The sequence below is a fragment of the Bufo bufo genome, chromosome 9 (genome assembly GCF_905171765.1).
Source record: "Bufo bufo chromosome 9, aBufBuf1.1, whole genome shotgun sequence".
NCBI classification, from domain to species: Eukaryota; Metazoa; Chordata; class Amphibia; order Anura; family Bufonidae; genus Bufo; species Bufo bufo.
Genome location: NC_053397.1, coordinates 229,393,769 through 229,409,121, shown reverse-complemented (window position 1 = coordinate 229,409,121; position 15,353 = coordinate 229,393,769). Strand labels below are relative to the sequence as shown.

Below are 15,353 nucleotides of genomic sequence, written 5' to 3'. Positions count from 1 at the left end.
GTGTTACCCTTATGTGTCACCATTACCTCCAGATATTACACAGCAGCCTCTGTGGACTGGGCAGATGACATCACAGAAGGAGTCCCTTCATCCAGTGTTACCAGTATGTGTCACCATTACCCCCAGATATTTCACAGCAGCCTCTGTGGACTGGGCAGGTGACATCACAGGAGGAGTCCCTTCAGCCAGTGTTACCCTCATGTGTCAATATTACCCCCAGATATTACACAACAGCCTCTGTGGACTGGGCAGATGAAATCACAGGAGGAGTCCCTTCAGCCAGTGTTACCCTCATGTATTACCATTACCCCCAGATATTACACAGTAGCCTCTGTGGACTGGGCAGATGACATCACAGGAGGAGTCCCTTCAGCCAGTGTTACCCCTTGTGTCACCATTACCCCCAGATATTACACAGCAGCCTCTGTGGACTGGGGAGGTCACATCACAGGAGTCCCTTCAGCCAGTGTTACCCCCTTGTGTCACCATTACCCCCAGATATTACACGGCAGCCTCTGTGGACTGGGCAGATGACATCACAGGAGGAGTTCCTTTAGCCAGTGTTAGCCTCATGTATTACCATTACCCCCAGATATTACACAACAGCCTCTGTGGACTGGGCAGATGACATCACAGGAGGAGTTCCTTTAGCCAGTGTTACCCCCTTGTTTCACCATTACCCCCAGATATTACACAGCAGCCTCTGTGGACTGGGCAGATGACATCACAGGAGGAGTCCCTTCAGCCAGTGTTACCCTCATGTATTACCATTACCCCCAGATATTACACAACAGCCTCTGTGGACTGGGCAGATGACATCACAGGAGGAGTCCCTTCAGCCAGTGTTACCCTTATGGGTCACCATTACCCCCAGATATTACACAGCAGCCTCTGTGGACTGGGCAGATGACATCACAGGAGGAGTCCCTTTAGCCAGTGTTACCCTCATGTGTCAATATTACCCCCAGATATTACACAGCAGTCTCTGTGGACTGGGCAGGTGACATCACAGGAGGAGTCCCTTCAGCCAGTGTTACCCTTATGGGTCACCATTACCCCCAGATATTACACAGCAGCCTCTGTGGACTGGGCAGATGACATCACAGGAGGAGTCCCTTCAGCCAGTGTTACCCTCATGTGTCAATATTACCCCCCAGATATTACACAGCAGCCTCTGTGGACTGGGCAGGTGACATCACAGGAGGAGTCCCTTCAGCCAGTGTTACCCTTATGGGTCACCATTACCCCCAGATATTACACAGCAGCCTCTGCGGACTAGGCTGGTGACATCACAGGAGGAGTCCCTTCAGCCAGTGTTACCCTTATGGGTCACCATTACCCCCAGATATTACACAGCAGCCTCTGTGGACTGGGCAGATGAAATCACAGGAGGAGTCCCTTCAGCCAGTGTTACCCTTATGGGTCACCATTACCCCCAGATATTACACAACAGCCTCTGTGGACTGGGCAGATGAAATCACAGGAGGAGTCCCTTCAGCCTGTGTTACCCTCATGTGTCACCATTACCCCCAGATATTACACAGCAGCCTCTGTGGACTGGGCAGATGACATCACAGGAGGAGTCCCTTCAGCCAGTGTTACCCTCATGTGTCACCATTACCGCCAGATATTACACACCAGGCTCTGTGGACTGGGCAGATGACATCAAAGGGAGGAGTCCCTTCAGCCAGTGTTACCCTCATGTATTACCATTACCCCCAGATATTACATAACAGCCTCTGTGGACTGGGCAGGTGACATCACAGGAGGAGTCCCTTCAGCCAGTGTTACCCTCATGTATTACCATTACCCTCAGATATTACACAGCAGCCTCTGTGAACTGGGCAGGTGACATCACAGGAGGAGTCCCTTCAGCCAGTGTTACCCTCATGTAATACCATTACCCTCAGATATTACACAGCAGCCTCTGTGAACTGGGCAGGTGACATCACAGGAGGAGTCCCTTCAGCCAGTGTTACCCTCATGTATTACCATTACCCCCAGATATTACACAACAGCCTCTGTGAACTGGGCAGATGACATCACAGGAGGAGTCCCTTCAGCCAGTGTTACCCTTATGTGTTACCATTACCTCCAGATATTACACAGCAGCCTCTGTGAACTGGGCAGGTGACATCACAGGAGGAGTCCTTTCAGCCAGTGTTACCCTCATGTATTACCATTACCCCCCAGATATTACACGGCAGCCTCTGTGGACTGGGTAGTTGACATCACAGGAGGAGTCCCTTCAGCCAGTGTTACCCTCATGTGTCACAATTACCCCCAGATATTACACGGAAGCCTCTGTGGACTGGGCAGGTGACATCACAGGAGGAGTCCCTTGAGCCAGTGTTACCCTCATGTATTACCATTACCCCCGGATATTACACAGCAGCCTCTGTGGACTGGGCAGATGACATCACAGGAGGAGTCCCTTTAGCCAGTGTTACCCTCATATGTCACCATTACCCCCAGATATTACACAACAGCCTCTGTGGACTGGGCAGGTGACATCACAGGAGGAGTCCCTTCAGCCAGTGTTACCCTTATGGGTCACCTTTACCCCCAGATATTACACAACAGCCTCTGTGGACTGGGCAGGTGACATCACAGGAGGAGTCCCTTCAGCCAGTGTTACCCTCATGTGTTACCATTACCCCCAGATATTACACAGCAGCCTCTGTGGACTGGGCAGATGACATCACAGGAGGAGTCCCTTTAGCCAGTGTTACCCTCATATGTCACCATTACCCCCAGATATTACACAACAGCCTCTGTGGACTGGGCCGGTGACATCACAGGAGGAGTCCCTTCAGCCAGTGTTACCCTTATGGGTCACCTTTACCCCCAGATATTACACAACAGCCTCTGTGGACTGGGCAGGTGACATCACAGGAGGAGTCCCTTCAGCCAGTGTTACCCTCATGTATTACCATTACCCCAAGATATTACACAGCAGCCTCTGTGGACGGGGCAGATGACATCATAGAAGGAGTCCCTTCAGCCAGTGTTACCCTCATGTGTCACCATTACCCCCAGATATTACACAACAGCCTCTGTGGACTGGGCAGATGACTTCACAGGAGGAGTCCCTTCAGCCAGTGTTACCCTCATGTGTCACCATTACCCCCAGATATTACAGAGCAGCCTCTGTGGACTGGGCAGATTAAATCACAGGAGAAGTCCCTTCAGCCAGTGTTACCCTTATGGGTCACCATTACCGCCAGATATTACACAACAGCCTCTGTGGACTGGGCAGGTGAGAACACAGGAGGAGTCCCTTCAGCCAGTGTTACCCCCTTGTGTCACCATTACCCCCAGATATTACACGGCAGCCTCTGTGGACTAGGCAGGTGACATCACAGGAGGAGTCCCTTGAGCCAGTGTTACCCTCATGTATTACCATTACCCTCAGATATTACACAGCAGCCTCTGTGGACTAGGCAGGTAACATCACAGGAGGAGTCCCTTCAGCCAGTGTTACCCTCATATGTCACCATTACCCCCAGATATTACACAACAGCCTCTGTGGACTGGGCAGGTGACATCACAGGAGGAGTCCCTTCAGCCAGTGTTACCCTCATGTGTCACCATTACCCCCAGATATTACACAACAGCCTCTGTGGACGGGGCAGGTGACATCACAGGAGGAGTCCCTTCAGCCAGTGTTACCCTTATGGGTCACCATTACCCCCAGATATTACACGGCAGCCTCTGTGGACTGGGTAGGTGTCATCACAGGAGGAGTCCCTTCAGCCAGTGTTACCCTTATGGGTCACCATTACCCCAAGATATTACACAACAGCCTCTGTGGACTGGGCAGGTGACATCACAGGAGGAGTCCCTTCAGCCAGTGTTACCCTTATGGGTCACCATTACCTCCAGATATTACACAGCAGCCTATGTGGACTGGGCAGGTGACATCACAGGAGGAGCCCCTTCAGCCAGTGTTACCCTTATGGGTCACCATTACCCCCAGATATTACACAGCAGCCTCTGTGGACGGGGCAGATGACATCACAGGAGGAGTCCCTTCAGCCAGTGTTACCCTTATGGGTCACCATTACCCCAAGATATTACACAGCAGCCTCTGTGGACTGGGCAGATGACATCACAGGAGGAGTCCCTTCAGCCAGTGTTACACTCATGTGTCACCATTACCCCCAGATATTACACAGCAGCCTCTGTGGACTGGGCAGATGACATCACAGGAGGAGTCCCTTCAGCCTGTGTTACCCTCATGTGTCACCAGTACCTCCAGATATTACACAGTAGCCTCTGTGGACTGGGCAGATGACATCACAGGAGGAGTCCCTTCAAGGCCAGTGTTACCCCTTGTGTCACCATTACCCCAAGATTATTCACAGCAGCCTCTGTGACTGGGGAGGTCACATCACAGGAGTCCCTTCAGCCAGTGTTACCCCCTTGTGTCACCATTACCCCCAGATATTACACGGCAGCCTCTGTGGACTAGCAGGTGACATCAAAGGAGGAGTCCCTTCAGCCAGTGTTAGCCTCATGTATTACCATTACCCTCAGATAATACACAGCAGGCCTCTGTGGGACGGGGCAGATGACATCAAGAAGGAGTCCCTTCAGCCAGTGTTACCCTCATGTATTACCATTACCCCCAGATATTACACAGCAGCCTCTGTGGACGGGGCAGATGACATCATAGAAGGAGTCCCTTCCGCAGTGTTACCCTCATGTATTAACCATTACCCCCAGATATTACACACCAGGCTCTGTGGACTGGGCAGATGACATCAAAGGGAGGAGTCCCTTCAGCCAGTGTTACCCTCATGTATACCATTACCCCCAGATATTACATAACAGCCTCGTGGGACTGGGCAGGTGACATCACAGGAGAGTCCCTTCAGCCAGTGTTACCCTCATGTCTTACCATTACCCCCAGATATTACACAGTAGCTCTCTGTGGGACTGGGGCAGGTGACATCACAGGAGGAGTCCTTCAGGCCAGTGTTACCCTCATGTAATACCATTACCCTCAGATATTACACAGCAGCCTCTGTGAACTGGGCAGGTGTCATCACAGGAGGAGTCCCTTCAGCCAAGTGTTACCCTCATGTATTACCATTACCCCCAGATATTACACAACAGCCCTCTGTGAACTGGGCAGATGACTCACAGGAGGAGTCCCTTCAGCCATTGTTACCCTTATGTGTTACCATTACGCTCCAGATATTACACAGCAGCCTCTGTGAACTGGGCAGGTGACATCACAGGAGGAGTCCTTTCAGCCAGTGTTACCCTCATGTATTACCATTACCCCCCAGATATTACACGGCAGCCTCTGTGGGACTGGGTAGTTTGACATCACAGGAGGAGTCCCTTCAGACCAGTGGTTACCCTCATGTGTCACAATTACCCCCAGATATTACACGGAAGCCTCTGTGGACTGGCAGGTGACATCACAGGAGGAGTCCCTTGAGCCAGTGTTACCCTCATGTATTACCATTACCCCCGGATATTACACAGCAGCCTCTGTGGACTGGGCAGGTGACATCACAGGAGGAGTCCCTTCAGCCAGTGATACCCTCATGTATTACCATTACCCCCAGATATTACACAGCAGCCTCTGTGGACTGGGCAGATGACATCACAGGAGGAGTCCCTTTAGCCAGTGTTACCCTCATATGTCACCATTACCCCCAGATATTACACAACAGCCTCTGTGGACTGGGCAGGTGACATCACAGGAGGAGGTCCCTTCAGCCAGTGTTACCCTTATGGGTCACCTTTACCCCCAGATATACACAACAGCCTCTGTGGACTGGGCAGGTGACATCACAGGAGGAGTCCCTTCAGCCAGTGTTACCCTCATGTATTACCATTACCCAAGATATTACACAGCAGCCTCTGTGGACGGGGCAGGATGACATCATAGAAGGAGTCCCTTCAGCCAGTGGTTACCCTCATGGGTCACATCACCATTACCCCCCAGATATTACACAACAGCCTCTGTGGACTGGCAGATGACTTCACAGGAGGAGTCCTTCAGCACCAGTGTTACCCTCATGTGGTCACCATTACCCCCAGATATTACAGAGCAGCCTCTGTGGACTGGGCAGATTAAATCACAGGAGAAGTCCCTTCAGCCAGTGTTACCCTTATGGGTCACCATTTACCGCCAGTTATTAAACAACAGCCTCTGTGGACTGGGCAGGTGAGAACAACAGGAGGAGTCCCTTCAGCCAGTGTTACCCCCTTGTGTCACCATTACCCCCAGATATTTACACGGCAGCCTCTGTGGACTAGGCAGGTGACATCACAGGAGGAGTCCCTTGAGCCAGTGTTACCCTCATGTATTACCATTACCCTCAGATATTACACAGCAGCCTCTGTGGACTAGGGCAGGTAACATCACAGGAGGAGTCCCTTTCAGCCAGTGTTACCCTCATATGTCACCATTACCCCCAGATATTACACAACAGCCTCTGTGGACTGGGCAGGTGACATCACAGGAGGAGTCCCTTCAGCCAGTGTTACCCTCATGTGTCACCATTACCCCAGATATTACACAACAGCCTCTGTGGACGGGGCAGGTGACATCACAGAGGAGTCCCTTCAGCCAGTGTTACACTTATGGGTCACCATTAACCCCAGTATTACACGGCAGCCTCTGTGGACTGGGTAGGTGTCATCACAGGAGGAGTCCCTTCAGCAGTGTTACCCTTATGGGTCACCATTACCCCAAGATATTACACAACAGCCTCTGTGGGACTGGGCAGGTGACCATCACAGGAGGGAGGTCCTTCAGCAGTGTTACCCTTATGGGTCACCATTACCCCCCAGATATTACACAGCAGCCTCTGTGGACGGGGCAGATGACATCATAGAAGGAGTCCCTTCAGCCATTGGTTACCCTCATGGTATTTCCATTACCCACAGATATTACACAACAGCCTCTGTGGACTGGGCAGATGACATCACAGGAGAAGTCCCTTCAGCCAGTGTTACCTCTTATGGGTCACCATTACCCCAAGATATTACACAGCAGCCTCTGTGGACTGGGCAGATGACATCACAGGAGGAGTCCCTTCAGCCAGTGGTTACACTCATGTGTCACCATTACCCCCAGATATTACACAGCTAGCCTCTGTGGGACTGGGCAGATGACATCACAGGAGAGGTCCCTTCAGCCTGTGTTACCCTCATGTGTCACCAGTACCTCCAGATATTACACAGCAGCCTCTGTGGACTAGGCAGATGACAGCACAGGAGGAGTCCCTTCAGCCAGTGTTACCCTTGTGTCACCATTACCCCCAGATATTACACAGCAGGCCTCTGTGGACTGGGGAGGTCACATCACAGGAGTCCCTTCAGCAGTGTTACCTCCCCTCCTTGTGTCACCATTACCCCCCAGATATTACACCGGCAGCTCTGTGACTAGGCAGGTGACATCAAAGGAGGAGTCCCTTCAGCCAGTGTTAGCCTCATGTATTACCATTACCCCCAGATATTACACAGCAGCCTCTGTGGACGGGGCAGATGACATCATAGAAGGAGTCCCTTCAGCCAGTGTTACCCCTCATGTATTACCATTACCCCAGGATATTACACAGGCAGCCTCTGTGACTGGGCAGATGACATCACAGGAGGAGTCCCTTCAGCCTTGTTACCCTCATGTGTCACCAGTACCTCCAGATATTACACAGCAGCCTCTGTGACTAGGCAGATGACATCACAGGAGGAGTCCCTTCAGCCAGGTGTTACCCCCTTGTGTTCCACCATTACCCCCAGATATTACAACAGCAGCCTCTGTGGACTGGGGAGGTCACATCACAGGAGTCCCTTCAGCCAGTGTTACCCCTTGTGTCACCATTACCCCCAGAATATTAACGGCAGCCTCTGTGGACTAGGCAGGTGACATCACAGGAGGAGTCCCTTCAGCCAGTTGTTAGCCTCATGTATTACAATTACCCCCCAGATATTACACAGCAGCCTCTGTGGACTGGGCAGATGACATCACAGGAGGAGTCCCTTCAGCCATGTGTTACCCTCATGTATTTCCATTACCCCCAGATATTACACAACAGCCTCTGTGGACTGGGCAGATGACAACACAGGAGGAGTCCCTTCAGCCAGTGTTACCTTCATGTGTCACCATTACCCCCAGATATTACACAACAGCCTCTGTGGACTGGGCAGATGACATCACAGGAGGAGTTCCTTTAGCCAGTGTTACCCTTATTGGTCACCATTTACCCCCAGATATTACACAACAGCCTCTGTGGACTGGGCAGGTGACATCACAGGAGGAGTCCCTTCAGCCAGTGTTTACCCTTATGGGTCACCATTACCCCCAGATATTACACAGCAGCCTCTGTGGACTGGGCGGATGACATCACAGAAGGAGTCCCTTCAGCCAGTTGTTACCCTCATGTGTCAATATTACCCCCAGATATTACACAGCAGCCTCTGTGGACTGGGCAGGTGACATCACAGGAGGAGTCCCTTCAGCCAGTGTTACCCTTATGGGTCACCATTACCCCCAGATATTACACAGCAGCCTCTGCGGACTAGGCAGATGACATCACAGGAGGAGTCCCTTCAGCCAGTGTTACCCTTAGGGTCACCATTACCCCCAGATATTACACAGCAGTCTCTGTGGACTGGGCAGGTGACATCACAGGAGGAGTCCATTCAGCCAGTGTTACCCTCATGTGTCACCATTACCCCAGATATTACAGAGCAGCCCTCTGTTGACTGGGCAGATGACATCACAGGAGGAGTCCCTTCAGCCAGAGTTACCCTTATGGGTCACCATTACCCCAAGATATTACACAGCAGCCTCTGTGGACTAGGCAGATGACATCACAGGAGAAGTCCCTTCAGCCAGTTTTACCCTCATGTGTTACCATTACCCCCAGATATTACACAACAGGCTCTGTGGACTGGGCAGGTGACATCACAGGAGGAGTCCCTTCAGCCAGTGTTACCCTCATGTGTCACCATTTCCCCCAGATATTACACAACAGCCTCTGTGGACTGGGCAGATGAAATCACAGGAGGAGTCCCTTCAGCCAGTGTTACCCTCATGTATTACCATTACCCCCAGATATTACACAGTAGCCTCTGTGGACTGGGCAGATGACATCACAGGAGGAGTCCCTTCAGCCAGTGTTACCCCTTGTGTCACCATTACCCCCAGATATTACACAGCAGCCTCTGTGGACTGGGGAGGTCACATCACAGGAGTCCCTTCAGCCAGTGTTACCCCCTTGTGTCACCATTACCCCCAGATATTACACGGCAGCCTCTGTGGACTAGGCAGGTGACATCACAGGAGGAGTCCCTTCAGCCAGTGTTAGCCTCATGTATTACCATTACCCCCAGATATTACACAACAGCCTCTGTGGACGGGGCAGATGACATCACAGGAGGAGTTCCTTTAGCCAGTGTTACCCCCTTGTGTCACCATTACCCCCAGATATTACACAGCAGCCTCTGTGGACTGGGCAGATGACATCACAGGAGGAGTCCCTTCAGCCAGTGTTACCCTCATGTATTACCATTACCCCCAGATATTACACAACAGCCTCTGTGGACTGGGCAGGTGACATCACAGGAGGAGTTCCTTTAGCCAGTGTTACCCCCTTGTGTCACCATTACCCCCAGATATTACACAGCAGCCTCTGTGGACTGGGCAGATGACATCACAGGAGGAGTCCCTTCAGCCAGTGTTACCCTCATGTGTCAATATTACCCCCAGATATTACACAGCAGCCTCTGTGGACTGGGCAGGTGACATCACAGGAGGAGTCCCTTCAGCCAGTGTTACCCTTATGGGTCACCATTACCCCCAGATATTACACAGCAGCCTCTGTGGACTGGGCAGATGACATCACAGGAGGAGTCCCTTCAGCCAGTGTTACCCTCATGTGTCAATATTACCCCCAGATATTACACAGCAGCCTCTGTGGACTGGGCAGGTGACATCACAGGAGGAGTCCCTTCAGCCAGTGTTACCCTCATGTGTCACCATTACCCCCAGATATTACACAGCAGCCTCTGCGGACTAGGCAGGTGACATCACAGGAGGAGTCCCTTCAGCCAGTGTTAACCTCATGTATTACCATTACCCCCCAGATATTACACAGTAGCCTCTGTGAACTGGGCAGGTGACATCACAGGAGGAGTCCCTTCAGCCAGTGTTACCCTTATGGGTCACCATTACCCCCAGATATTACACAGCAGCCTCTGCGGACTAGGCAGGTGACATCACAGGAGGAGTCCCTTCAGCCAGTGTTACCCTTATGGGTCACCATTACCCCCAGATATTACACAGCAGCCTCTGCGGACTAGGCAGGTGACATCACAGGAGGAGTCCCTTCAGCCAGTGTTACCCTTATGGGTCACCATTACCCCCAGATATTACACGGCAGCCTCTGTGGACTAGGCAGGTGACATCACAGGAGGAGTCCCTTCAGCCAGTGTTACCCTCATGTATTACCATTACCCCCAGATATTACACAACAGCCTCTGTGGACGGGGCAGATGACATCACAGGAGGAGTTCCTTTAGCCAGTGTTACCCCCTTGTGTCACCATTACCCCCCAGATATTACACAGCAGCCTCTGTGGACTGGGCAGATGACATCACAGGAGGAGTCCCTTCAGCCAGTGTTACCCTCATGTATTACCATTACCCCCAGATATTACACAACAGCCTCTGTGGACTGGGCAGGTGACATCACAGGAGGAGTTCCTTTAGCCAGTGTTACCCCCTTGTGTCACCATTACCCCCAGATATTACACAGCAGCCTCTGTGGACTGGGCAGATGACATCACAGGAGGAGTCCCTTCAGCCAGTGTTACCCTCATGTATTACCATTACCCCCAGATATTACACAGCAGCCTCTGTGGACTGGGCAGATGACATCACAGGAGGAGTCCCTTCAGCCAGTGTTACCCTCATGTGTCAATATTACCCCCAGATATTACACAGCAGCCTCTGTGGACTGGGCAGGTGACATCACAGGAGGAGTCCCTTCAGCCAGTGTTACCCTTATGGGTCACCATTACCCCCAGATATTACACAGCAGCCTCTGTGGACTGGGCAGATGACATCACAGGAGGAGTCCCTTCAGCCAGTGTTACCCTCATGTGTCAATATTACCCCCAGATATTACACAGCAGCCTCTGTGGACTGGGCAGGTGACATCACAGGAGGAGTCCCTTCAGCCAGTGTTACCCTCATGTGTCAATATTACCCCCAGATATTACACAGCAGCCTCTGTGGACTGGGCAGATGACATCACAGGAGGAGTTCCTTCAGCCAGTGTTACCCTTATGGGTCACCATTACTCCCAGATATTACACAACAGCCTCTGTGGACTGGGCAGATGACATCACAGGAGGAGTCCCTTCAGCCAGTGTTACCCTCATGTGTCACCATTACCCCCAGATATTACACAGCAGCCTCTGCGGACTAGGCAGGTGACATCACAGGAGGAGTCCCTTCAGCCAGTGTTACCCTCATGTATTACCATTACCCCCCAGATATTACACAGTAGCCTCTGTGAACTGGGCAGGTGACATCACAGGAGGAGTCCCTTCAGCCAGTGTTACCCTCATGTGTCACCATTACCCCCAGATATTACACAGCAGCCTCTGCGGACTGGGCAGGTGACATCACAGGAGGAGTCCCTTCAGCCAGTGTTACCCTTATGGGTCACCATTACCCCCAGATATTACACAGCAGCCTCTGCGGACTAGGCAGGTGACATCACAGGAGGAGTCCCTTCAGCCAGTGTTACCCTTATGGGTCACCATTACCCCCAGATATTACACAGCAGCCTCTGTGGACTGGGCAGATGACATCACAGGAGGAGTCCCTTCATCCAGTGGTTACCCTTATGTGTCACCATTACCTCAGATATTACACAACAGCCTCTGTGGACTGGGCAGGTGACATCACAGGAGGAGTCCCTTCAGCCAGTGTTACCCCCTTGTGTCATCATTACCCCCAGATTTTACACAGCAGCCTCTGTGGACTAGGCAGATGACATCACAGGAGGAGTCCCTTTAGCCATTGTTACCCTCATGTATTACCATTACCCCCAGATATTACACAGCAGCCTCTGTGGACTGGGCAGATGACATCACAGGAGGAGTCCCTTCAGCCAGTGTTACCCTCATGTGTTACCATTACCCCCAGATATTACACAGCAGCCTCTGCGGACTGGGCAGATGACATCACAGGAGGAGTTCCTTCAGCCAGTGTTACCCTTATGGGTCACCATTACTCCCAGATATTACACAGCAGCCTCTGTGGACTGGGCAGATGACATCACAGGAGGAGTCCCTTCAGCCAGTGTTACCTTTATGTGTCACCATTACCCCCAGATATTACACAGCAGCCTCTGTGGACTGGGCAGATGACATCACAGGAGGAGTTCCTTTAGCCAGTGTTACCCCCTTGCGTCACCATTACCCCCAGATATTACACAGCAGCCTCTGTGGACTGGGCAGGTGACATCACAGGAGGAGTCCCTTCAGCCAGTGTTACCCCCTTGTGTCACCATTACCCCCAGATATTACACAGCAGCCTCTGTGGACTGGGCAGGTGACATCACAGGAGGAGTCCCTTCAGCCAGTGTTACCCTCATGTATTACCATTACCCCCAGATATTACACAACAGCCTCTGTGGACTGGGCAGATGACATCACAGGAGGAGTCCCTTCAGCCAGTGTTACCCTCATGTGTCACCATTACCCCCAGATATTACACAACAGCCTCTGTGGACTGGGCAGATGACATCACAGGAGGAGTCCCTTCAGCCAGTGTTACCCTCATGTGTCACCATTACCCCCAGATATTACACAGCAGCCTCTGTGGACTGGGCAGATGACATCACAGGAGGAGTCCCTTCAGCCAGTGTTACCCTCATGTGTCACCATTACCCCCAGATATTACACAACAGCCTCTGTGGACTGGGCAGGTGACATCACAGGAGGAGTCCCTTCAGCCAGTGTTACCCTTATGGGTCACCATTACCTCCAGATATTACACACCAGGCTCTGTGGACTGGGCAGGTGACATCACAGGAGGAGTCCCTTCAGCCAGTGTTACCCTCATGTGTAACCATTACCCCCAGATATTACACAGCAGCCTCTGTGGACTGGGCAGATGACATCACAGGAGGAGTTCCTTTAGCCAGTGTTACCTTCATGTGTCACCATTACCCCCAGATATTACACAACAGCCTCTGTGGACTGGGCAGATGACATCACAGGAGGAGTCCCTTCAGCCAGTGTTACCCCCTTGTGTCACCATTACCCCCAGATATTACACAGCAGCCTCTGTGGACTGGGCATATGACATCACAGGAGTCCCTTCAGCCAGTGTTACCCTCATGTATTACCATTACCCCCAGATATTACACAGCAGCCTCTGTGGACTGGGCAGGTGACATCACAGGAGGAGTCCCTTCAGCCATTGTTACCCTCATGTATTACCATTACCCCCCAGATATTACACACCAGGCTCTGTGGACTGGGCAGATGACATCACAGGAGGAGTCCCTTCAGCCAGTGTTACCCTCATGTATTACCATTACCCCCAGATATTACACAACAGCCTCTGTGGACTGGGCAGGTGACATCACAGGAGGAGTCCCTTCAGCCAGTGTTACCAGTATGTGTCACCATTACCCCCAGATATTACACAGCAGCCTCTGTGGACTGGGCAGGTGACATCACAGGAGGAGTCCCTTCAGCCAGTGTTACCAGTATGTGTCACCATTACCCCCAGATATTACACAGCAGCCTCTGCGGACTAGGCAGGTGACATCACAGGAGGAGTCCCTTCATCCAGTGTTACCCTTATGTGTCACCATTACCTCCAGATATTACACAGCAGTCTTTGTGGACTGGGCAGATGACATCACAGGAGGAGTCCCTTCATCCAGTGTTACCCTTATGTGTCACCATTACCCCCAGATATTACACAGCAGCCTCTGTGGACCTGGGCAGATGACATCACAGGAGGAGTCCCTTCAGCCAGTGTTACCCTCATGTATTACCATTACCCCGGATATTACACAGCAGCCTCTGTGGACTGGGCAGGTGACATCACAGGAGGAGTCCCTTCAGCCAGTGCTACCAGTATGTGTCACCATTACCTCCAGTAGCCTCCTGTGAATGATCAGACCCTTATATCCCCTCGCCCAGCCCGAGTACCTAGTAGGCAGATAATGTGATGGCTCCTGAATCCTTTCAGCTCTAGTCAGCAAGCAGTTTGGAGAGTTCTGTGGACACAGCTCTGCTCCTCCAGTGATGTCACACCTGACTCTGTGTCCAAAAGCACAACTGTTCTTGTAATAACTTGTGTGCGTGACTCAGTCGTATCCGCTCTGCACACACCAATGCACTGCAAACACCCTGCACCCACCAAATGCTCTACCCCTGTGGTCTGCAAACTCCAGCACAGCAAAAACGACATCTTCCAGCATGCATATAGGCTGCTTGAGTGCTGGGAGCTGTACAGTATTCTCACAGCTGAACCCTGTTCTCCACTATGGCCCTAATTTATCTAGATGGCGACCCAGCGCAATACCAGACGGCTGCACCTAATTAATAACAAGGAGTACGCAAGTGTGTGTTGTGGTCACAGTGTATGGCAGTGTATAGGGGATGTATTGTGTTTAGGTTGTGTGTTGTTGGACACAGTATCTTGCAGATGTTTAGTGTGTGTTGTGGTCACAGTGTATTGCAGTGTTTAGTGGGATGTATTGTGTTTAGTGTTGTGTTGTGGTCACAGTGTATGCGGTGTTTAGGGGGATGTATTGTGTTTAGTGTGTGTTGTGGGTCACAGTGTATGCAGTGTTTAGTGGGATGCTATTGTGTTTAGTGTGTGTTTGTGGTCACAGTGTATGCAGTGTTTAGGGGATGTATTGGTGTTAGGTGTGTGTTGTGGTCACAGTGTATGCAGTGTTTAGGGGATGTATTGTGTTTAGTGTGTGTTGTGGTCACAGTGTATGCAGTGTTTAGGGGATGTATTGTGTTTAGTGTGTGCTGTGGTCACAGTGTATGCAGTGTTTAGGGGGATGTATTGTGTTTAGTGTGTTGTTGTGGTCACAGTGTATGCAGTGTTTAGTGGGATGTATTGTGTTTAGTGGTGTGTTGTGGTCACAGTGTATGCAGTGTTTAGGGGGATGTATTGTGTTTAGTGTGTGTTGTGGTCACAGTGTATGCGGTGTTTAGGGGATGTATTGTGTTTAGTGGTGTTGTGGTCACAGTGTATGCAGTGTTTAGGGGGGTGAATTGTGGTTAGTGTGTGTTGTGGTCACACTGTGTATGCGTGTTTAGTGGGATGTATTGTGTTTA

At 51.4% G+C, this 15,353-nt stretch overlaps 1 protein-coding gene across 6 annotated transcripts in view; it reads right to left on the bottom strand.

Moving 5' to 3' along the window:
• The window catches only part of MOB3C (MOB kinase activator 3C), a 130,788-nt gene extending 116,432 nt beyond the window's left edge, over positions 1–14,356 (bottom strand). For 2 of the 6 annotated variants that reach the window (XR_005774105.1, XM_040406697.1), the window contains exon 1: positions 14,208–14,355. The gene's annotated coding sequence lies outside the window, so the exon portion shown is untranslated. Of the gene's footprint in view, positions 1–14,149 lie in introns of all 6 variants that reach the window. The other 4 variants (XM_040406698.1, XM_040406696.1, XM_040406695.1 and 1 more) reach the window with 4 other exon arrangements.
• Positions 14,357–15,353: the final 997 nt, after the last annotated feature.